The sequence below is a fragment of the Anomaloglossus baeobatrachus genome, chromosome 2 (genome assembly GCF_048569485.1).
Source record: "Anomaloglossus baeobatrachus isolate aAnoBae1 chromosome 2, aAnoBae1.hap1, whole genome shotgun sequence".
Taxonomy (NCBI): Eukaryota; Metazoa; Chordata; class Amphibia; order Anura; family Aromobatidae; genus Anomaloglossus; species Anomaloglossus baeobatrachus.
In genome coordinates this window covers 688,907,680-688,930,596 of record NC_134354.1, presented here as the reverse complement: position 1 = coordinate 688,930,596, position 22,917 = coordinate 688,907,680, and the positions used below count along the sequence as shown (strand labels likewise).

The window sequence follows — 22,917 nt, the reverse complement described above, 5'->3', positions numbered from 1 at the left end:
GGTAATAAAATGTCCAGTAATAAAAAGAAACCCCTATAGATTAATAAGACAGTACAAAGTATAATAAAACAGAAACAAAGGGTGCTGAAAATCTTGAAGGCTGAGAATACAGAAATAGCAGTTTAGGAGTTAAAATTTCTCAATAGGAAATGTAAAAAAGAAATCAAGCTTATAAAAATTAGCTACTGAAAAAAAAATCTCCAAAGACATTAAAATAAACCCCCCCAAAATTATATGAATACATCAATGCCAAAAGAAAAAAAAAAGATGGTATCAACCCCATAAAAGATTATAACAGTATAATTATTGAGGACAAAGAAAAGGCTGAGATATTAAACAGGCACCAAGGAACTGAGTGTTCCAGGGAACATTTAACAAGGCAAAATTCAAAGACCCCTCCTGACATAATTTATTTATCACAAGTACGCCTGTGTCTGAGTAAATTAAAAATTGGCAAATCACCTGGGCCAGATGGCATTCATCCACGGATATTGAGGGCATTGAGCTGAGTAATTGACAGACCACTGTATCTTATCTTTGTAGGCTCTATTGTAACAGGTCTGGTACCTCAGGATTGGAAAAGGACTGCCGTGGTACCAATATTCAAGAAAGGTAAGAGGGTGGATCCAAGAAACTACCATCCGGTAAATCTGACATCATTGGTGTGCAAGGTTTTTGAGGGCATTTTAAGAGATGACCTGCAACAATATATTAGAGAGAATAATATACTAACTGATAACCAGCATGGAATCATGAAAGGTAAGTTGTGTCTAACCAACATGTTGGGTTTCTATAAGAAGGTAAGTGCAAATCTGGATATTGGTAATGCAGCTGATGTGGTTTATTTGGACTTTGCAAAGGCATTTAATACAATACCACATAGCTTCAAGGTTGCTGTTTTACTCCTTGTTAGGCTTCTGCTGCTGGGTTACCCAGCGTTTCATCTTTTGCAGCCCCACATCTTCATCTTGGGTGTGCTCCCACTCTCCATTGGTTCTTCCCAGGAACCAGGGCAAGCCTACCTACTTGACTTTGCAACTACCACTGGAGGTGTGAACTTATGGAAGTCTGGAATTTTCGCTTCCTCTATACACTCATTGTGGTCCCCCACCGGAGTCTCCAATGTCCCTCTCGACAGCCCATCTGCATTGGTGTTCTCAGTAGCAGAGCAATAGCAGATGGTAAAGTCAAACTTCTCAAGACAAGCCACCCACTGTTGTTCCAGGGCTCCCAGGTTAGCATTCTTGAGGTGGGTCAGAGGGTTGTTGTCTATCTGTACCTGAATTTTGGTCCTCATCGGGAAGCCCAAAATTTCTCTGTCATGGCCCATACCAAGGCCAGTAGCTCTGACCTGAAGAAGTTGTAATTATGAGGGTTCCATTCTGTGTCCCAGAGGGACGTTCTTTCGTAAGCATTGTCCATTTTGTATTTATAACAGGACTGTACCCAGCCCATGGAGGTTGGCGTACGTATACAGGAGGAATGGTTTATCAAAGTCTGCATAAGGAAGAATCGGGGCTGACGTGAAAGCATCCTTTAGGGTCTGGAAGGCCTCGCCTTTTATCTGAGTCCAGGGGACACTCCAATTCTTTGGCCATCCCTTTCAACAATTCATTCAGGGGAACTGCTAGCTTTGCAAAGTCTATAATGAACAGATAGTAATCCAGCTAGTCTGAATGACTTCAGCTCTCTCGAAATTCATGGCATCAGCCACTGTGGTACAGCGACCATTATGTCCTCTGAAGATAAGACTCCGTCTTATAACACCATATTACCTACTGTAGATACTCGATCTTCCTTTTGAAGAGGTGGCACTTATTCATTTTCACCTTCAGATTGTGGGCCCACAGTTGCCCAAGTACCTGCCTAAGCAGGTCGAGATGTTCTAGGAATGAGGAGTATATAACGATATCATCCAGGTAGATCAGGGTAGCTTCAAACTTCAGATCCCCCAGATACTTTTCCATCAGCTGCTGAAACGTACCTGGGGGCGTTGGACAGCCCAAACAGCATCTGGTTCAACAAAAACAATCCCATAGGGAGGATGAACGCAGTCTTGGCTTTGTCACTTGCCACTAAGATCGAATGTGGAAAAGTATTTGGCCTTCCCCAGCACTGTCAAGGATTTCTCAATTTGAGGTAAGGGGTACGAGTCTCTGACAGTACATACATTCAGTTTTCTGTAATCCACGTAGAACTGTATAGTCCCATCCTTCTTGACAAGTACCACAAGAGCTGCCCATAGGTCTGACTACTCTTCCCCACTCGTAACTACAGAATCTGTCTCAACAAGGTCTTCTCTTCGTGATACAGATTCTTGATACAGCTTTGAGAAGGGTACACGTACTTGTACCCTTCTCGATGCTGGCAAGTATTTTCATTGTATCTCATGTGTGATGGCCTTGGTACAACCAAACTCGTCGGCGTGGTGAGCAAATGCGGCCTGGTGCTCCCATAGCATAGCTGCAATCGTCTGTGCATGCTTGGAGCCTAGGGACTTCACTTCCACCTCAATTTGTTCTAAGATAGCTATTGCATTCCACTTTGGAGCCAGAGCCTCTTCTACCCCAGCAGTAACCGACAGAGTCCACACTGTATCTCCCACCAAAGCCAAGGTTACCTCCTTCTGACTCACTACTTTGCCTCTATGCAGCTATATACGGGCCAGCTCTGTTCTCAGCCACAAGGAGACTTCTCTGGACCCTACATTCACTGCTCTAATGTGCACTCGTCCTTGTTAGACCACAGGCAGTGTGCAGGCTTTCATAACTTCTTGGTCCACTCTTCTAGGGATTACTGGCTCGACAAGCACTTTCATTCCTTACATGTTGTGGTAGGTCCCCACTGGAAGCATAATCTCCTTGCCCAGGGGGCAGGATCACAGGTCCAATTCTCGGGACCCTGACAACCCCCACAGACTGGTGTGCTGTAACAATCTTCCGCATCCCATAGATGTGAATTAACCGCTGGAATGCTTCCTGGGCGGGCTAAGGTGGAGTGGCATGTTTCCAGTAGCCATGTCCCCACTTCATAAACATTATTTGGACCCGTTTGCGCAGAATGTTCAGCCCCATTATCACAGGTATGTCTTCCTTCACGGGCTCAAGGACTAACAGGATTACTTTTCTTCCCACTTCTTGTCTGCGGATTTGAATATTCACAACCAGTGTGACCGAGATTAGTTGTTGATTAGCAGCAGTCTAAAGGCCCCATAACACATAGCGATGTCGTTAGCGAGATCGCTGAAACATCACAGGTTTTGTTACGCAACAGCGACCTCGCTAGTGATCTTGCTACGTGTGACACATAGCAGCGATTGGCCCCCTGCTGCGATATCGCCGATCGTACCTGAAAGTCCTAGTTCATTTTTTGATCGTTGGTGTCCTGCTGGGCAGCATGCATCGCTGAGTTTGACACCATAACAACGACGAGCGACCTCGTTGGCACGCCTGGGTGGAAACACTTCACCTCTATCGAGATCAGAGTTGTCAGAATAGCTGCTGTGCGACAGGGTCCCAACAACCGCCGAGGTCGTTATACGGATCGGCGTATCATTGCTGTGTCGTTAATTATATCTGCCTGTTTGCCAGCTCACTAGCGACCATGTAGCGACGTACCAGAGATCCTGACCAGGTCGTATCGTTGTCGAGATCGCAGGAACGTCGCTACGTGTAATGGGACCCTAAGAAGAGAGGGACTTGGGTATTCTGGTTACAAGTAAACTGAGCAGCAGTACTCAATGTCAAGCAGCAGCTGCAAAAGCAAACAAGGTTTTAGGCTGTACAAAAAGAGAAATTAGATAGTGTGATCTTAACGTATTGTTACCCCTCTATAAATCACTGTAAGGCCAAATCTGGAATATGGGATCCAGTTTTGGGCTCCACATTTTAAAAAGGATATTCAGAAGTTAGACTCAGTTCAAAGGCGGGTAACTAGACTACTACAAGGAATGGAGGCCTCCCATATGATGACAGGTTAGAAAAGTTAGGTTTGTTTAGCTTACAAAAAAGATGTCTCAGAGGAGATCTCATTTATATGTAAAAAAACATTGACATTAGCATTCCTGCTGTTGTCGTCTGCTGCCTCCATTTTTGTAACCATACCCTGCTTTTAGAGCCACTTTTAAAGGGAAGGTATCGTCAAAAAAAAAAAAATTCCAATAACTGAAAAAATGTAAAGTAATAATGTTTTAATGTTTTGTTTAAATATTATTATTTGTTTTTAATTGAGCAAAATCTAAAAAAAAAATTAGAAAGTTTGATATTTTCCACTGTTAAACACTAGGGGGAGCAGCTGCTGAAATCCTACAGAAATCAGACTGTATAAAAAGCTCAGATTACAGCCTGCCATAAAGTGGGCGGAGTCTGCTCTCCTGTGTGTGATGTCGCCTCCCTCTCCTAATCTGAGTGTTTACAACAGATAACAGAGAATGACATTATATTGTATTTCTATATATGGGGAAGGGGCTCTAACCACAGTCAGTATATTTTTATATATATATATATATACAGTTAGGTCCAGAAATATTTGGACAGTGACACAATTTTCGCGAGTTGGGCTCTGCATGCCACCACATTGGATTTGAAATGAAACCTCTACAACAGAATTTAAGTGCAGATTGTAACGTTTAATTTGAAGGTTTGAACAAAAATATCTGATAGAAATTGTAGGAATTGTCACATTTCTTTACAAACACTCCACATTTTAGGAGGTCAAAAGTAATTGGACAAATAAACCGAACCCAAACAAAATATTTTTATTTTCAATATTTTGTTGCGAATCCTTTGGAGGCAATCACTGCCTTAAGTCTGGAACCCATGGACATCACCAAACGCTGGGTTTCCTCCTTCTTAATGCTTTGTAAGGCCTTTACAGCCGCAGCCTTCACGTCTTGCTTGTTTGTGGGTCTTTCCGTCTTAAGTCTGGATTTGAGCAAGTGAAATGCATGCTCAATTGGGTTAAGATCTGGTGATTGACTTGGCCATTGCAGAATGTTCCACTTTTTTGCACTCATGAACTCCTGGGTAGCTTTGGCTGTATGCTTGGGGTCATTGTCCATCTGTACTATGAAGCGCCGTCCGATCAACTTTGCGGCATTTGGCTGAATCTGGGCTGAAAGTATATCCCTGTACACTTCAGAATTCATCCGGCTACTCTTGTCTGCTGTTATGTCATCAATAAACACAAGTGACCCAGTGCCATTGAAAGCCATGCATGCCCATGCCATCACGTTGCCTCCACCATGTTTTACAGAGGATGTGGTGTGCCTTGGATCATGTGTCGTTCCCTTTCTTCTCCAAACTTTTTTCTTCCCATCATTCTGGTACAGGTTGATCTTTGTCTCATCTGTCCATAGAATACTTTTCCAGAACTGAGCTGGCTTCTTGAGGTGTTTTTCAGCAAATTTAACTCTGGCCTGTCTATTTTTGGAATTGATGAATGGTTTGCATCTAGATGTGAACCCTTTGTATTTACTTTCATGGAGTCTTCTCTTTACTGTTGACTTAGAGACAGATACACCTACTTCACTGAGAGTGTTCTGGACTTCAGTTGATGTTGTGAACGGGTTCTTCTTCACCAAAGAAAGTATGCGGCGATCATCCACCATTGTTGTCATCCGTGGACACCCAGGCCTTTTTGAGTTCCCAAGCTCACCAGTCAATTCCTTTTGTCTCAGAATGTACCCGACTGTTGATTTTGCTACTCCAAGCATGTCTGCTATCTCTCTGATGGATTTTTTCTTTTTTTTCAGCCTCAGGATGTTCTGCTTCACCTCAATTGAGAGTTCCTTAGACCGCATGTTGTCTGGTCACAGCAACAGCTTCCAAATGCAAAACCACACACCTGTAATCAACCCCAGACCTTTTAACTATTTCATTGATTACAGGTTAACGAGGGAGACGCCTTCAGAGTTAATTGCAGCCCTTAGAGTCCCTTGTCCAATTACTTTTGGTCCCTTGAAAAAGAGGAGGCTATGCATTACAGAGCTATGATTCCTAAACCCTTTCTCCGATTTGGATGTGAAAACTCTCATATTGCAGCTGGGAGTGTGCACTTTCAGCCCATATTATATATATAATCGTATTTCTGAACATGTTTTTGTAAACAGCTAAAATAACAAAACTTGTGTCACTGTCCAAATATTTCTGGACCTAACTGTATATATATATATATATATATATATATATATATATATATATATAGATAGATACATACATACACACACACACACACACACACAGACAGACTGATCGGTGGAGGAGCGGCGGCGTGCAGCGGCGCTGATCGGTGGAGGAGCAGCGGTGAAGGAGCGGCGCTAATCGGTGGAGCGGCGGCGCTGATCGGTGGAGCGGCGGCGTCCAGCGGTGTAGGAGTGGCGCTGATTGGTGGCGTGCATCTGAAGATAATAAACCACAGGAGAGTGACGGTGACAGATAACACACATATACATACTGTTACACATATACACAGACAGATCAGAGCCCCCACATATATACAGACTGGGGTTAGAGCCTGCTAAGTCTGTATATATGTGGGGGCTCTGATCTGTCTGTGTATATGTGTAACAGTATATATATGTGTGTTATCTGTCACCGTCACTCTCCTGTGGTTTATTATCTTCAGGTGCACGCCACCGCTCCACCGATCAGCACCGCTCCTACACCGCTGGACGCCGCCGCTCCACCGATTAGCGCCGCTCCTTCACCGCTGCTCCTCCACCGATCAGCGCCGCTCCTCCACAGATGAACGCTGCTCCTCCACCGCTGCACGCTGCTCCACAGATCAGTACCGGTCCGCCACCGCTGCACGCTGCTCCACAGATCAGTACCGGTCCGCCACCGCTGCACGCTGCTTCTCCACCATTCAACGCTACTCCACAGGTCATCTCCGGTCCTCCACCGCTGCACACCGCCCCTCAACGGATCAACGCTGATCTTCAGCTGTCGGTAAGGCTGGTTCTGTTCTAGGAGGCGGAGCTGTTAGGACAGAAGCTGGTGCTGCTTGTTCCTTCAGATCCTGGCGGTAGGGGGAAAAAATACAGCCCAGCCAAAATCGTGGGCTATGGAAAAATGGCGGCTGAACCCACCCACGGCTGGGAATTGGGCAGCCCACATAGGCGTTACCATTTGAGTAGTAACAGAACTAAAGGGGTTGGGATCCGACTACTATCCCCTATGTCCATGAGGTGCTGTAAATTGAGGCTGCACTGTCGTGCTAGAACTTGGAATGTGACATGGCAGCCCCCATTGCCAGCTTTCAAAGATATAAAAACTGAAAGACATCTTTATTTATTGCAAGATAACATTATAACTTCATGTTATCTTACAAGTAATCATTGTTTGGATTATAAAAATCCGCGACACCTTCCCTTTAACGGTAGCAAAGGTACCACCGTTAGACAGAATTCAATTACAGTACAGGACTGGCACATGACTTATTCCTTGTGAAGACAATACTAAGGACAAAGGGGCACTCACTGTGGGTGGAAGAAAGGCAATTGCGGCAGCCAAATAGGAAAGGGTTCTTTACAGATAGAGCAGTCAGACTGTGGAATGCCCTACTACAAGAGGTAGTAATGGCAGACACTGTAACAGCTTCTAGAAAAGGGCTGGATGATTTCCTCAGTACACATAACATTGTCAGTTATAAATGATTTAGTGACAAAATGTATAATTGGTCTAGGAAGGTTAACTAGATAGCCTAGGTCCTTTGTTCAACCTATGTAACTATGTAGCAGTCACCCGGATCAGTGTCTCTCTTTGTGGCTTAGCCAGTGCCTGAATGTGTTGGTTAAAGTATGATTCGGGGCAATGTTGATATTTGTGACCCAGTGTCCACCAAACCGTTCACCGGGGTGCCTTTGAATTTGGCACACAGGACAAGACACCCTGTGACCAGGTGTTCGGGGCTCTGAGGTGCAGCTAGTTTCTTAGTTTCCCAGGCAGCATGCCACACTACTGCTGGAGATGGGAGTTTAACGGCGGCTCTCATCGGCCTTGTGAATCATTCCGGCACCCCCTAGCAAAGTATCCTCTGCTTCTGCATCTACAGGACTGTCTTCTTTTTTCTGGGGGGTGCCCCGGCCCTGATTACTGGTCTCTGGTGACGGATGGAGAGTGGCTTGAAGACATGAACCACAAATTGACTGGACAGGAGAAGAGTTGCAGGGGTTTGGTGAGCTGGAATAACATGGCTCCGTCACGTAAGCCGAGTGATAGGCCTGGCAGGGATCATGTAGGGCTGGGTAGGGAGCGTTAGAGGTAGATAGGTGTCATATTTTCGGTTCCATGTCGGTCAACTTCTCTTGCATATTGGTTAGGGAGCTCGGTAGATCTAGCATCACCTTGACCAGCTCTTCTCTGTTTGGATTCCCTCAGGAGTGGTGGTCTGGATTCACACCTCCCCCGAAAGCATAGCTCTTTTTCGCATCAGGCCACCGCCTCAGACAGATTTTGATAAAACGTAAGGCCTGTATCTGCCCAGACTCATTCAGACAGGAGCCGCCTAAAGGCTGCACTAAAGAGTCCCAGAATGAATTGTTCCCAGAGTATCCGATCCGCAGGCCTCATAGTGCAGACTTCATCTGCCTCTTTCTTCCGCACCTCAGCTAAACTGTGTAACCTCAACCCAGCACTGATTGGCAACTTGCTGAAAATGCACAGTGTACACAAGAAGCTGCCAATCAGGGGTGTGAGTGGGGTTATATACAGCTCAGTAATCTGACCACAGCTATATCTACAGCAAAGAAAACAGGGATTTTATCAAAACTGTACCAAGCAGTCCAATAAGTGATACATTAGTGGGATCAGCCTCGCTGCCAGTGATGGACAGTCGAGCTCTTTTTGGTGATTTGGATCACTTGGAATTTTCATCTAAGCACTTCTTATGGAATCATCATTTGTGTAAAAGGTGAGTGGAAAATACATGTTTTCTATTGTGTATTTGTGTAACGCGTTTCAATTTTATCTCTGGACATTGAAATACTTTGTGCTACCTACCGTGTTTTTCCAAAAATAAGCCCTCCCTCAAAAATAAACCCTAGCAGTAATTTTCAGCATTTTTGGTTTAAGGCTTAAATATAAGCCTTACCCCAAACATAAGCCCTAGCTACGGTTCAATAATGAAATGTCCATGCAGTTAGAAAAAAGTTAAAGAATACTGCAGGACACTTCATTATAGAAAGCAGATAACCCCTAAAGCAGAAAAAAGACAGAAGACTCCGAAATCATACTCACCAGATGCCGAACGGGAAGACCTGCGGTGGAACACATACCCACACACATCAGATCGCGAGATGTGGTGAGTGCGTGTGTGTGATCTGGTGTGTGACTGTGTGTGCGACCTGATGTGTGTGTATGAGTATGTGGGTGTTTGTGCGACCTGATGCATGTGTGTATGAGTGTGTGTGCGCGGTCTGATGTATATGAGTGTGTCATCGAGAAGCAGGGGAGGACCGCGCGAAGCATACCTGCTGGGAGCACCCACTGAAGATCGCAGGAGGACCTGGGAGCCATGCAGACATCCGGGGTCTGGTAAATATTATTCTCCGGGTAAAGGGGGGGGTCTGCGTTTTTGGGGGGTAAACTTATCCCAATTGAGTCACTTTTTTCGGGGCAAAAAAAAAAAAAGAGAATAAGACGGTGTCTTATTTTTGGAAAAACATGATAATGAAGTCATAGTGACTGTGGCAAGAAGCCCAAAACCATGAAATAGAACATACCGTGACAGACGGGATCATTAATTTTTTTTCCCGCTCTTATACTGCTCTCTAGGAACTAATTTGAGTTAACAGAGCATTCAATAAATTAATGGCTACCACGCAAATACAAATGTAGTAACCAAAAATATCCATGAATCCAGTAATAGACAGTACGCGGTTTATTAGTGACCCATTGTACAAACAAAAAATCCAATCCATGTAAATAGCAAATATGAGATCACTTAAAATTAAATTGTTCCAAGGATTTTATAGAATACTTACTGCCCAATATACTTTGTCCTCTAGACGTTATATAGAGCTAGGTTATATTTTACAGTTTCTGTACAATATAAAGCATTCAGCCGTGTTTATCAGACCCAAGTTTAATCTTTTTGATTGACCCATAAAGAATTCCAGGAAGTCGTTAGAGAAATGCATGTGCCCCTAAACGTAAAGATTTTGGTGTCAGGCAGCGGTGGAGGATTGATGTCCTGGTCGGGACACAATTCTGCTGCTTTGGCGCAGGATTTACTGGAGCTGAAGACATGATCAGAATTTATTTAACCTGATAGCATTCTGCAGATAGGCTGGAAAATCTATGGGCTTTCTTGTCCTCTTACAAAGGCTGCTGATGCTATCAAGTAATTGAACTTGGTATCTGGTTTATTAAATTGTCAATGTCATGATTTCTAATGGCATTTGCAAACTAAAGAGGATTAAATCTACCTTTGACATTTTCCATTCTCTTGGGTGCTCACTGCCAAGATCAAGGTAATTCCTATTTTTTTTCCCTCTCCGCCCCATGTGACTGAAGGTGTCCTGGTATGACCAGACGGCTGTCCATCAGTGACTGCACGTCAACAAAATATTGGTTGGTAAAAGACCATACATATGGGAGCAAACTTGGCTTAAATATTTGCTATTTTTTTTATCTTCTGAGAAAGATCAGCCATTAAAAGCCCCATTACACGCAACAACGTATCTAACGATATATCGCCGGGGTCACTGATTCCGTGACGCACATCCGGCATCGTTAGCGACGTCGTTGCGTGGGACAGCAAGGAGCGACTGTTAACGATGGAAAATACTCACCTTATCGTCCATCGTTGACATGTCGTTCCTTTTCAAAAAAATCGTTAATTGTTGAGGACATAGGTTGTTCGTTGTTCCCGAGGCAGCACACATCGCTAAGTGTGACACCTCGGGAACGACGAAGTACAGCTTACCTGCAGCCGCCGGCAATGCGGAAGGAAGGAGGTGGGCGGGATGTTACGTCCTGCTCATCTCCGCCCCTCCGCTTCTATTGGGCGGCCGCTTAGTTACGCCACTGTGATGCCGAATGAACCGCCCCCTTAGAAAGGAGGCGGTTCGCCGGCAACAGCGACGTCGCTAGGCAGGTAAGTCCCGTGTGACGACGCCGCACGATATTGTGCGCCACGGGGCAGCGATTTGCCTGTGACGCACAAACGACGGGGGCGGGTGCTTTCACCAGCGATATCGGCTGCGTGTAACACCCCCTTTGTTCTTAGCCTCAAACTAGCTGTACTGTCTAGAGCCAATTATAAGTGGCTACCAAACTATGTCAAACCCTTACAGGGCTTGGACATCTCCTTAGGGTAGGTCATCAATATTAGATCTGGTCTTTGCAGCATCAGATTGATGTAAGCAGTAAATGGAGCAGTAAAATCACAGCTCTGTTGACACCAGTGGTCTGGTACTGCAACTCTAGTCACATTGAAGTAAATGGGAGCTAAGCTGCAACACCAGAGAATGGCTACTACTACCGAGAAGATGCAAGTTGTAATGTTATGCAAATGGAGAAAATGGTAGATGTTGCTAAGATCTATAAATCATCATCTTTTCCATCACCTAGCTTGATTCTATGAATTATGCAAAAGGGGCATAAAAGCCAGATTGAAAGCAATTTTTTTATCCACATTAAAATTCAAAAATTGGATCAAATCTTGAGTATATTGTGCGATACCTCCTGGTTGACGACGTGCCAGTTATTGCTACCAGTCGAACACCAAGACGGACAAAATCCTTAACTGTGAGACTTTGGTTTGTCACCACGGCAGATTGCATCGCATAAAGTCTAAGATGTCACCACTGTTCATTGTTGCATCCTAGTGGTTGGGAACAACGACATACTGGAGTGACCGCAAGAAGTGCCCAGATGCTAACCTCTGCATAGATGGATCATGAGATTAGAAGAATGGAGCATAGTGATCCACTCTATACTGCAAGTGAAATTGGACATCATATTTCAAGCAAAGGCATCCAACAGTGTCTACACAAACCACTCAAAGGCGTTTGAATGTACATGGGCTACAAGCCACATGTCCAGCTACAGGTGTTCCATTGACCTCACTTAACCACTCTCAAAGGTTATCATGGTGCAGAGCAAGAAGGCAATGGAGTCTGGACCGGAGGGCTATCCTTTTCACCGATAAGTCCCACTTTTGTCTTGGATTCAATGATTGCCAGAGATTGGCCTGGAGACTTTGTGAGCAACACGATTCAGAGGTCTTCAAGAGGGAACTTCACACTTGTCAAATTCATAGTGTGGGCTGGCATTAGGTACATATAGTAGCCAGGACCCTATTGTCTCAATTTCAGGTACACAAACAGCTCAATGCTCCATTGATTTGATTATTGGACCAGTGGTATGGCCATTTCTCCAAAATGTCCCAGGAGTTGATTTCAAAACTACACCAGTCCACATGTTACTTGTGCTACTATAAGCACCCTACATGGCCTAAATGTGCTAGCAAGTCCTGCAGAGTCTCTGGACTAGTCTACCATCAAGAACATCTGGAACATAAGTGATCGGCAATTGCAAAAGGAAGCTGTAGCAGTAGATTTTGATGGTTTGCTGAAGTTGTGTAAATGTGGAGAGTTCTGCATGTGATGCTGCTAGGCGATAGTTGCGGAGATTGTATAGGGTCTAGTTTGGAGAGTAGGAACAGCTTAGGTGAGATTAGATGGTGTCCATCTACCCTCTCACTAGTCCCAGAGCTCACCGTTGTTATTGTGTCCCCAGTATTCCCCCCTTGTTTTTTAGGTGTGTTTTTAGTTGTGCGTCTGACCTCGGTTGGTCGGAACGCATTCGCCATACGTGTTGCATGACAGTTCCATTTAATAGTATCTGTCCTGTGGTTTTCCTAATTAAATTAAACAACTTTTCCTTCTTGGTGTTGCAGTTTCAATGTTGAGGAAGGTATGTACAGTTTCAAATTAACCTAATTATTTGTGCAGATTTTTAACAACATTTTCCCTATATTTTCTACTTATATTGCACTTTTCCACTGAAACTGATGTTCAATGCAGCTCGATTTACTGACTCTGAGGTGCTATTAGTTACTTTCAAATCTGATCTGGATGCATAAAGATCACATACAGTTAGGTCTAGAAATATTTGGACAGTTACCAAATCTTCATGATTTGGGCGCTAAATGCCACTATTTATATAAAATGAAACAACTGAGATGCATTTGAAGTGTAGACTTTCAGGTTTAATTAAAAAGCTTGAACAAAAATATCCTGTGAAAAGTTTATTAATTGCAACCATTTTTCAACAAAGGCTCCTTTCATAAGATTTAAAAGTACCGCATTTGTCGACCTATAAGACGCACTGAACCATAAGACTCACCCCAAATTTAGAGGAAAAAAAAGTGTAATGTTAAAATGGGGGTCCGTCTTGAAGCCCTATGGTCCATCTTATAGGTCGAAAGTATCTTACCAGGCAGGGTGCAGGGTCACAGGAAGCCGGACGCATGCACCACCTCTAGCGCCATTATCTTCAAGTCGATTGCTTCTGTCATCGGGGGATCAATAGTGCCTGCCTCGCGTTGCCAGTACACCCTTCCTCTCAGCCCAGGGCCCGCAGATTCGCCCCACTTGTGCCGCAGTTGGCTTCCTGCAGCGGTGGCCCTCACTCCTGTGACTCTGCCCCCCTCTCCCGCGACCCCAGGGTAAGCTACTTTTAATCCCAAATTTAGGGGGAAAAAGTCCTCTTAAAATAAAAAAAAAAATAGGGTACGTGAACAAACCTACTTTACTATAAATAATTCGTGTTCATGTTTAATACTTTGCAGAAAATCATTTGCAGGCAATAACTGCCTAAAGCCTGGAAGCCATAGATGTCACTAAACCCTGGGTTTCCCCCTTCGTGATGCTGTGCCAGACCACAGCTGACTTCAGTTGCTGCTTGCTTGTGGATCTTTCTGCCTTAGGTTTTGTGAACTGCATGCTTGATGGTGTTGAGATCTGGTGAGTGAGTTGGTCATTGCAGAGCATTCCATTTCTATGCCTTAAACTCTTGAGTTGCTTTCGTAGTATGTTTTGGGTCATTGTCCATCTGTACTGTGAGGCATCATCCAATCAACCTTGCTGCATTGGTTGAATCTGACCAGAAAGTATCGCCCTGTACACTTCAGAATTCATCCAGCTATTTCTGTCTTCAGTCACATCAATAAACACAGGTGACCGAGGGCCATTGGAAGTCATGCATGCCCATGACATCACACTACCTTCACCAAGTTTTACAGAGGATATAGCGTGCTTCGGATCATGAGCCGTTCCAAGCCTTCTTCATACTTTCTTCTTCTTATCACCATTCCGGTATAGATTGGATAGTTGAAACCAAGACCAAAGATTGCTTTTCCAGATCTGGGCTGGCTTCTTTAGATGTTTTTTTGGCAAAGTCTTAACTGGCATTTTTTTTAAAAGCTGATTAATAGTTTGCACCGTGTGGTAAACCCTCTGTATTTGCTCTCATGAAGTCTTCTCTTTATGGCAGAATTAGATACTGAAACACCTACTTCCTGGAGAGTGGTCTTTACTTGGGTGGATGTTGTGAAGGGGTTTGTCTTCACCATGGAAAGGATTCTGTGATCATGCTCCACTGTTGTCTTCCTTGGACATCCAGGCTTTGAGTTCCCAAGCTCATTAGTGCGTTTTTTTTGTTTGTTGTTTTTTGGGGGTTTTTTTGCACAATGTACCAAACTGTTCATTTGGCCTTTCCTACTGTTTCTGCTATCTCTGATGGATTTCATTTTTTTTCCAGCTTCATGACGGTCTGTTCTTTTCCACTGAGAGCTCATGCTTAAGAAAGGGGGCGGTCCCCCAAAACGTAGCTTGATTTCGAACTGGCTGGCCTGGCAGCTGCTGTATGTCTCAGACTCTGGATTCTTTATCAAGATATATCATTCTGAAGATATACCTTAAACTGTGCACTAAGAACTTTTGGGTAAAATATTTATTGCTACCGATAGATGATTAAAAGAATAAATTCTAAACAGTAAAACTTTTTTTTACATATATAAATGCTGTTGTAGCGCATTTCTTTTCGTATACTATTGTGGATAGAATGGAAGAATCTATATATGCACTTTAAACCTTGACTCTTTAAAACAAGACCTTTCTATTTAATATTTTTGATAGGTATTGTTTAAACCTGGGCTGCACAATTACAATGACGCAGGTTCAAAGCCCATGAAAAATTTGTGGTACATGTATACTGCTTAGTTCTTATATTCTCCAAACTGAATATGTAGGGTACATCCCGCTGATGGATGTAGTGGTATTGTGTGTTGTTTATTTATGTGATAGCACTCTCACCCATCTAGGACAATCAAACAATGAATGGAGGGCAATTGCGGTCCTCTATCCACCAACTTAAGGGCAGACGCCAACCAGAATGGGGGAATCGAGGACAATTGCGTGATCTATTTAAATATAGGGGACATAGTATAAGATGAGGAATTCAGGGATCACACGTGTCTAGAAATATATAAAAGTAGACTTTATTTTGTATTCACATGTCATATATTATACAGGTTTATCAGTTGTATTGCACACGCCCTTAGTACTTAGTAAAACGACCATGTACATGTGCAAAACCTTCTGTACCGAGGAAACAAATCTGTAGTAGACGGGTCCATCACTCGTGTATCTCCTTCATATCCTTTACACTGAGGAAATGTTACAATTTGGTCTCAATATTTCTGCAAAAGAAAAAGTCAAACAATTACTTAATTCTCTGGAGGTACGGATAAGACATGTGTAGGCGATACTCGTCTCTCACACACAACTATCAAGGAGTAAAGTGTGGCGGTTTTACCATCTGACGGTAGGACCCCTGCTGATCGGTGCAGGCCGGGCACCTAGAAACCATAGCAACGCATTATCAGAAGCCACAATTTTGCCTTCATTCTCAATTAATATTACCTACCTAGAATTATTTTCTTACTCCAATACAAGAAAAACATATATTTCTCCTGCAGTAGGTCACTAGCTGGAATGTCTTACAAGTAAGAAGCAAGGTTTCCATAGAAACAATTAGTACAGCTCTTCCGATCCTTCATATCAAGGTAGTCATCCATAAGCTGGGGGGGGTGATTATTAACTGCATTTTGCTTTTCGTTGAGACTAGTGAATAGAGATGAGCAAGCCCGCTGAAGTTCAGGTTCTGTAGGTTTAGCCGAACTTTATCTTAGGCCTCTTTCACACGTCCGTGAAAATCACGCACGTTTTTCACGGACGTGTCAAAGGTGCGTATTGCCCTCCGTGTGCTGTGTTTATGGCACATGTGTGTTCTCCATGTGCTATCCGTGATAACACACAGAGAACGGGAACTTTCTACTTACCCGTCCCTGGCGTTGCTGTCCGTGGTGCTGATCTTCGGTCTCCAGCCCTGCCGACTCCCCGCTGCTGCTGCTTCCGTCCCGCAGTGGAGTGAATATTCAATGAGCATAATGAGTGGGGGGCGGAAGTAAGTGACAGCAGCGGCAGAGACAGCAGTGCTGGAGAAGGGGAGTATAGAAATTCCTTTTAATTCACAGGCACGTGTGTTTTCTCTGATGCGTGTCACACGGATCACATCCGTGTGGTCCGTGTGACACCCGTGATGCCGGAGAAAAAGTGACATGTCTATGTGTGGAGCGCATGCGCACACGTATGCTCCACATGGACACACGGTCCATGGCAAAACACTGACATGAGCGCAAACCCATTGATTTGAATGGGTCTACGTGTGCCCATGTCTCCGGCACATGAGGAAACTAACCAAACACGTACCGGAGACATGGACGTGTGAAGGAGGCCTAAAGCTCAGGTCTGGACCTTGACTTGACCGGAACCCCAATAGAAGTCACTGATTGGGCGGTTCGGCTCTCCGCCCGCATGCGGCCAGCCATAAACAGATCACTTCCGGGGGGAGGGACGGGGTTTTTTCACTTTATTTTATTTTTTTATACGCATTACATCCACTGTTATCCCCAATTCAGGGCATTCAAACACTGCAAGCTGCTCTCATCAGTCCGAGCACAGAGCGTACCAGAGTACAGCGATGCTGGTTCGAGTTGTCAGCATACGTGAAGCATCCGAACTCTAGGACTGTGTGCACACACTGCAATTTTTGTTTCTTCAGCAAAAAAAGCACGCTCTGGCAGAAAAACGTACCTCTGGACGAAGAAACGCATGCGTATTTGCCAGGATGATACATAAAAGGTAGTGAAAGCCAACGAATCCGCAATTCTGTAAGCATGCTGATAAACGACGAGTCTAAATGTCCGCCTACTCCTTCCCCCCCAATCCCCATTCTATTCCCCCTCCTCCCGTCCCACTTCTTCCCTGCTCCCCCTTTTCCGTTTCCTCTATATTCTCTTCCTTTTTCTATCTTGTTTCCTTATCTTCTTCTAAACATGCGTTTCTTAATCCCTTAAGGCGCACTGTTCTTTTTCACTTATGTAAATAAGAAAAGAAAATCTTACAGGAACCTTGCATATGTATATTTTCGGGATGGAGTGTACGTTTTTATACATTGTCTAGTTTTGCCTATGATTGGTCTCGATGTACTTTCTGTTCTGAGCACACTGTGATTATTACAGACCTGTATTTTATTGTTGTGATGGTTTCTAAATAAATAAAGAATTTAAAAAAAAAAAAAAAAAGTAGTGAAAGCATCGTATGGTGACCCCCACATGTGACCTCTAGTATAGCCTTATATTCCTGGCTGTACTGGAATATTATACACTCATTATCCACAGATAGAGCTGTGGTAAAACATAAGAAAAAATAACATACCACATACACTGCTCACAAGTCAGGGATACCTGTCTTTCAGGGTCAAATATCAGGATAATCTTTAAATGCACTAATCTTTTCAGGTGAACTTAATGTGACTTTCTCTAAACTTTTGGACGCTCGTGTCCTACTGTTCAATGTTTCATTACTTTTTGCACAACTTGCTGTTCTCTAACAAGCAGCTTAATGGCAAAATTCACAACAGGTGTTTGATCTATAAAATTGCCCAATAAATTTCAGATTTCAATTAGAATTGGTATTTAAAAATAGTCCTCATCATGCTGTTCACATTTTGACATCATGAGATCAAGATGACACCTAGTAATTGATAAACAGTACTATCCACTTCCAGGCATTTAAATAAATCAAATGTCCCCATCTTTGTTCTGGATAAAACTTTTGATAATTTCTAGGGTCATCTCTGGCATGTCGAAGATCTGTTTAACATGTAAAACGTTAGTGATGTGCCAGGTATACTTGGAGAAAGTTCCCAAAGGAAGGGTGTCTTTTCGTAAGAAGGCTGTAGTGCGTCCTTGCATTCCCCATGGACAATCTCTAAGGCCTCTTTCACATGTACGTGCCTCCGGTACGTGTTTGGCAGTTTTTTCACATACCGGAGACACGTACACACGTAGACCTATGGATTCCTATGGTCTTGGACACACGTAAGTATTTTGGCACGAAACGTGTGTTCGTTCCGTACTTACGTGTGTCCGTGTGCTCCACACGCCGACATGTCCGTTTTCTCTCCGGCATCACGGGTGTCACACGGAACGCAAACGTGTCACACATAATGCACACGGACCACACGGATGTGTTCCGTGTGACACGCACCGGAGAAAAAACATGTGTCTGTGTGAAAAAAAAAACCCCATTACTCACCTTCTCCAGCCCTGCAGTCTCTGCCCCTGCTGTCACTTGCTGCCGACCGCCGCTCATTAAGCTCATTGAATATTCACTTCACTGTTTCCGGAAGCAGCAGCAGCAGGAAGTCGGCAGGACCGGAGACCGAAAATCAGCACCACGGACAGCGACGCCAGGGACAGGTGAGCAGAAAGTTCCGTTCTCCGTGTGTTATCACGGATAACACACGGAGAACACACGTAGGCCATAAACATGGGTCACGGAGGGCAAAACGCACCTCTAGCACGTCTATGAAAAACATGCGTGGTTTTTCACGGACATGTGAGAGAGGCCTAAGACAGGGCATCAAAGAAAGATTGGGGAATGTGAAATACCAATGACTCCGATTTACCATCAAATTGGAAATGCATGGTCTGATGGATCCTCTTGTTCACACTGGCCAGCCAGTCTAGGAAGGTCAATGATACCGGACTCTCATTCATCAGCTGATTTGGCACTGGTCTCTTTGTAGCAGAGTTGATTTTTTGGCTTTTTTGGAGTAGTTTTCTTTGGATTGGAAATTACAGTATCCTGGACTAAACAGTTTTCACCTGAAATGAATTTTAATTGAGATTTTTTTGGAAACTAAAAAATCCCCAATAAACCAGCGCTGATAAGAGGTTTTTTTGTTGTTAATATTTTATACTTTTTATTGCTATCCTTGTTTTTAGACACAGATTTATTCAAAACAATTCACACAATAGAAGAAAAGAAAAATACACCACATATGGTAGAAATAAAAATAAAAATTGCCTTGAGGAAGGGGACCAGTAACGCCCCCGAAATGCGCGTCGGATTGGACATTTGCTCAGCTCACCCTGCGAGGTGCCGATAATCTAGCAGCCTCTCTCTCCCTTGCGAATATCCAGCCCTGTATGTGGCGAACGCCCGGGCTGTCACTAAAGGAGCAGTAGAAGCTGCGTGCCTGATTCAATTACCATCCTGTGAACTAGCACAGAATAGTGCTATGTGGCTCTGCTCCGTTTAAAATAGGAGCGCAAATAGGAGTCCCTATCACGGAAACTACTCTATATCTCCAGGAGGAGAAAGTTCCGCACAGTTACCCAGCTTATGGAGGTTGATGTCTGAACTTGACTGTAGGAGTGCAAATAGGAACTCCTGCATGGAAATGACTTTATATCTCTAGGAGGAGAAAGTATCGTGCAGTCACCCAGCATGTGGAAGCTTGATGCCTGAACTTGACTGCAGGTAAACCCTATTGGAACACTTGATGAGCTGGGGCTCTAACTCATCCTCACTACGATCTTGGTGTGCAGTTTCTTCAATTTCATTTAAAAGGTACTTGGAACGCTGAAATTGCTGCTTATAATATATTCAGCCTCTATTAAAAACCTTTGTGCTTATGGATTGAAGGAAAAAAATTCTCCAGGTATCTGAAAAATCAGGTTGCAGTGATATTTTCAATTGGCATTAAATATCATATGCCTTGAAACATCACTTAATACACTATACTAGGTTTAATAATTGCAATACTACCGGCCGGGGTACTGCAACCAGACACCTGGTGTCTATTTGCTGCACTAATAATTATTTATATTTATTATTTTTTAATTTATTTTTATTTCTACCATATGTGGTGTATTTTTCTTTTCTTCTATTGTGTGAATTGTTTTGAATAAATCTGTGTCTAAAAACAAGGATAGCAATAAAAAGTATAAAATATTAACAACAAAAAAACCTCTTATCAGCGCTGGTTTATTGGGGATTTTTTAGTTTCCAAAAAAATCTCAATTAAAATTCATTTCTGATTCCAGGCAAATTAAAGGGGTTTTTGCCTATAAACCTAGCTGCAGATTTAATGGTTATTGGGGTCAAGCGCTAACAATTGTCTGTAGACAACTTGGTATAGTTTTCACCCGAAGACTCTTCATTTCTTGGTTTCTTGGGTTTGAGCATTGGGGAGGAGGATGCTTCATGTGTCTGCACCACGGTCTCTACAATATCCATCCTGGTGTCCGTCTCTAACACTGTTATCTCTAATTCCTTCAGACATGATGTTGAAATATTCGGTGAATTCTTCAGTAAGGGGATCATCGCAGGCAAATGCCCCCAGGCAGGTGTAGACGTGCACACACTTATCTTCATTTTCACCCTTTGACGATGTGACATTAGCCATTTTCTGAGCTTCACAGGAACAATGAAAAAGGTAGTTGTCTCCTTTCTGTGTGCAGCATACATGGATGTAGCCCAGGGTGTTCTTTGGGCTAGGTTTGCACCGCACGTCCGGGACAGATTTGTTCACCCTATGAAACAATCTCCCCATGCACTCACGAGAGTACCCAGATATCATGCTTGATTTCTGTTGGCATCTGCATAGCATTCAACACTGAGCTTTTGAGTGGCAGCGGCTCAGCTTCAATATGGCAGCTCACTGCTTGATTGATGTTCTGACATTGATTCTCTACCACCCCTTGAACCACTGCTTTCAGACAAGATGGAGCAAAACATCATCCAGAGCTTATCTGAGTGATGATTGTCCATTCTGCAGTCTGTATGGTACTCTCAGAAATACCCATGACCATGTAAACATCTGTGACTAGGACCTATCCCTTTGCCTCACTCAATATATATGCATATGAGATCCAGTAAGAAGCTTCACAGCATCTCGAGGTGTAGGCTTGTTGTTCCGACAACAGAAGACGGTGCCACAGCTCTTGGTCTTGCAGCTCAGGCCACAAGTCCCATTAAAAGTACCACAGTGCGGGCATTTCCAAACACATCGTAAGGTAGGTTTTCCCAGGGTACAGAAGAAATCAGGAACTTTTGGTTTCCCAGGACTTGGTTCCATACTGATATATACCCGACAGCAGGGACCATGCGCCGGAGCTCAAAAATATCCCTGTATTTCACACTATCGATCTTCCTCTCGACTTGAATTATTTTCCCTGTCCCTGCAGCCAAAAAACATCCCACAGCATGATGCTGCCAACACCATGTTTCACTGTGGCGATGGTGTTCTTGGGGTGATGAGCGGTGTTGGTTTGGTGCCAGACATAGCGTTTACCACGGTGGTCAAAAAAGTTAAATTTTGGCCTCATCTGATCCCAGCACCTTCTCCCATATATTTGGGGAGACTCCCACATGTCTATTGGCAAAATCAAAACAAGTCTTCCAAGTAAAGGCTTTTTTTCTGGCCATCAGTCTATAAAGACCAGTCCTATGGACTGTATGGCCTATTGTGGTCGTATGGAGAGATACTCAAATCTCTACTTGGTAACTCTACATTCCTTCATGGTTACCTTTGGTTTCTGTGCTGCCTCTCTGATTAATGCCCTACTTGCCCATGCTGAGCGTTTTGGTGGGCAGCCCTCTCTTGTCAGATTAATTGTGTACCATGTTCTTTCCATTTGAGGATAATGGCATAGATGATGCTCGGGGGATCATCAGAGATTGAGATATTTTTTAGAACCCAACTCTGACTTGTACCGCTCAAGTACTTTGCCACTGACTTGTTTGGAGATCTCCTCGGTCTTCATGATGTTATTTGGTTAGTAGTGCCTCTTGCTTAATGGTGTTGCAGCCTCTGTGGTCTTTCAGAAAAGGGGTGTATATTATGACAGACCCCGGGACACTTAGATTACACACAGGTGGACTTCCTTTCCTAAACATGTAACTTTTGAAGGAAATAGCTTGACCCAGAAATGTATAGAGGCTTAGCAAAAGGGGTGAATATTAATTTTATCCCATAAATTTGCTTTTTGCCTAGATTTTTCTTACTTCACTTCCCCAACTTAGACTATTTTGTGTGTGATCCATCAGCACTAATAAGATGACAAAAATATTTAAACACGGGTTGTAATGTAATAAAATGGGTAAAAAGCCAAGGGGTGAATACTTTAGCAAGCCACTGTATTTTCACACAAAAGCCCCAAAAGAGGCTGGGCAAAATTGTTGGCACCCTCAGCGTAATATTTGGTTGCACACTCTTTGGAATAAATAACTACAATCAATGGCTTCCTGTAACCATCAACAAGCATCTTACAACTGTCAATTGGAATTTTGCACCACTCTTCTTTTGTAAACTGCTCCGGATCTCTCATGTTTAAGGGTGCCTTCTCCCAAAATAAATTTTAAGATCTTTCCCCAGGTGTTCAATGGGATTTAGCTCTGGACTCATTGCTGCCACTTCAGAACTTCCCAGCGCTTTTTTTTTCATCCATTTCTGGGGGCTTCTTGAAGTATGTTTGGGGTCATTGTCCTGCTGG

The 22,917-nt window shown here is 43.6% G+C and overlaps 1 protein-coding gene and 1 pseudogene across 1 annotated transcript in view; both read right to left on the bottom strand.

Moving 5' to 3' along the window:
- Positions 1-1,018: 1,018 nt before the first annotated feature.
- Positions 1,019-21,500, bottom strand: LOC142292423 (uncharacterized protein C2orf42 homolog; annotated as a pseudogene).
- Positions 15,494-22,917, bottom strand: part of LOC142292095 (pleckstrin homology domain-containing family A member 3-like) — a 37,941-nt gene continuing 30,517 nt past the window's right edge. The window contains exon 8 of the mRNA XM_075337200.1: positions 15,494-15,708. The gene's annotated coding sequence lies outside the window, so the exon portion shown is untranslated. The remainder of the gene's footprint in view (positions 15,709-22,917) is intronic.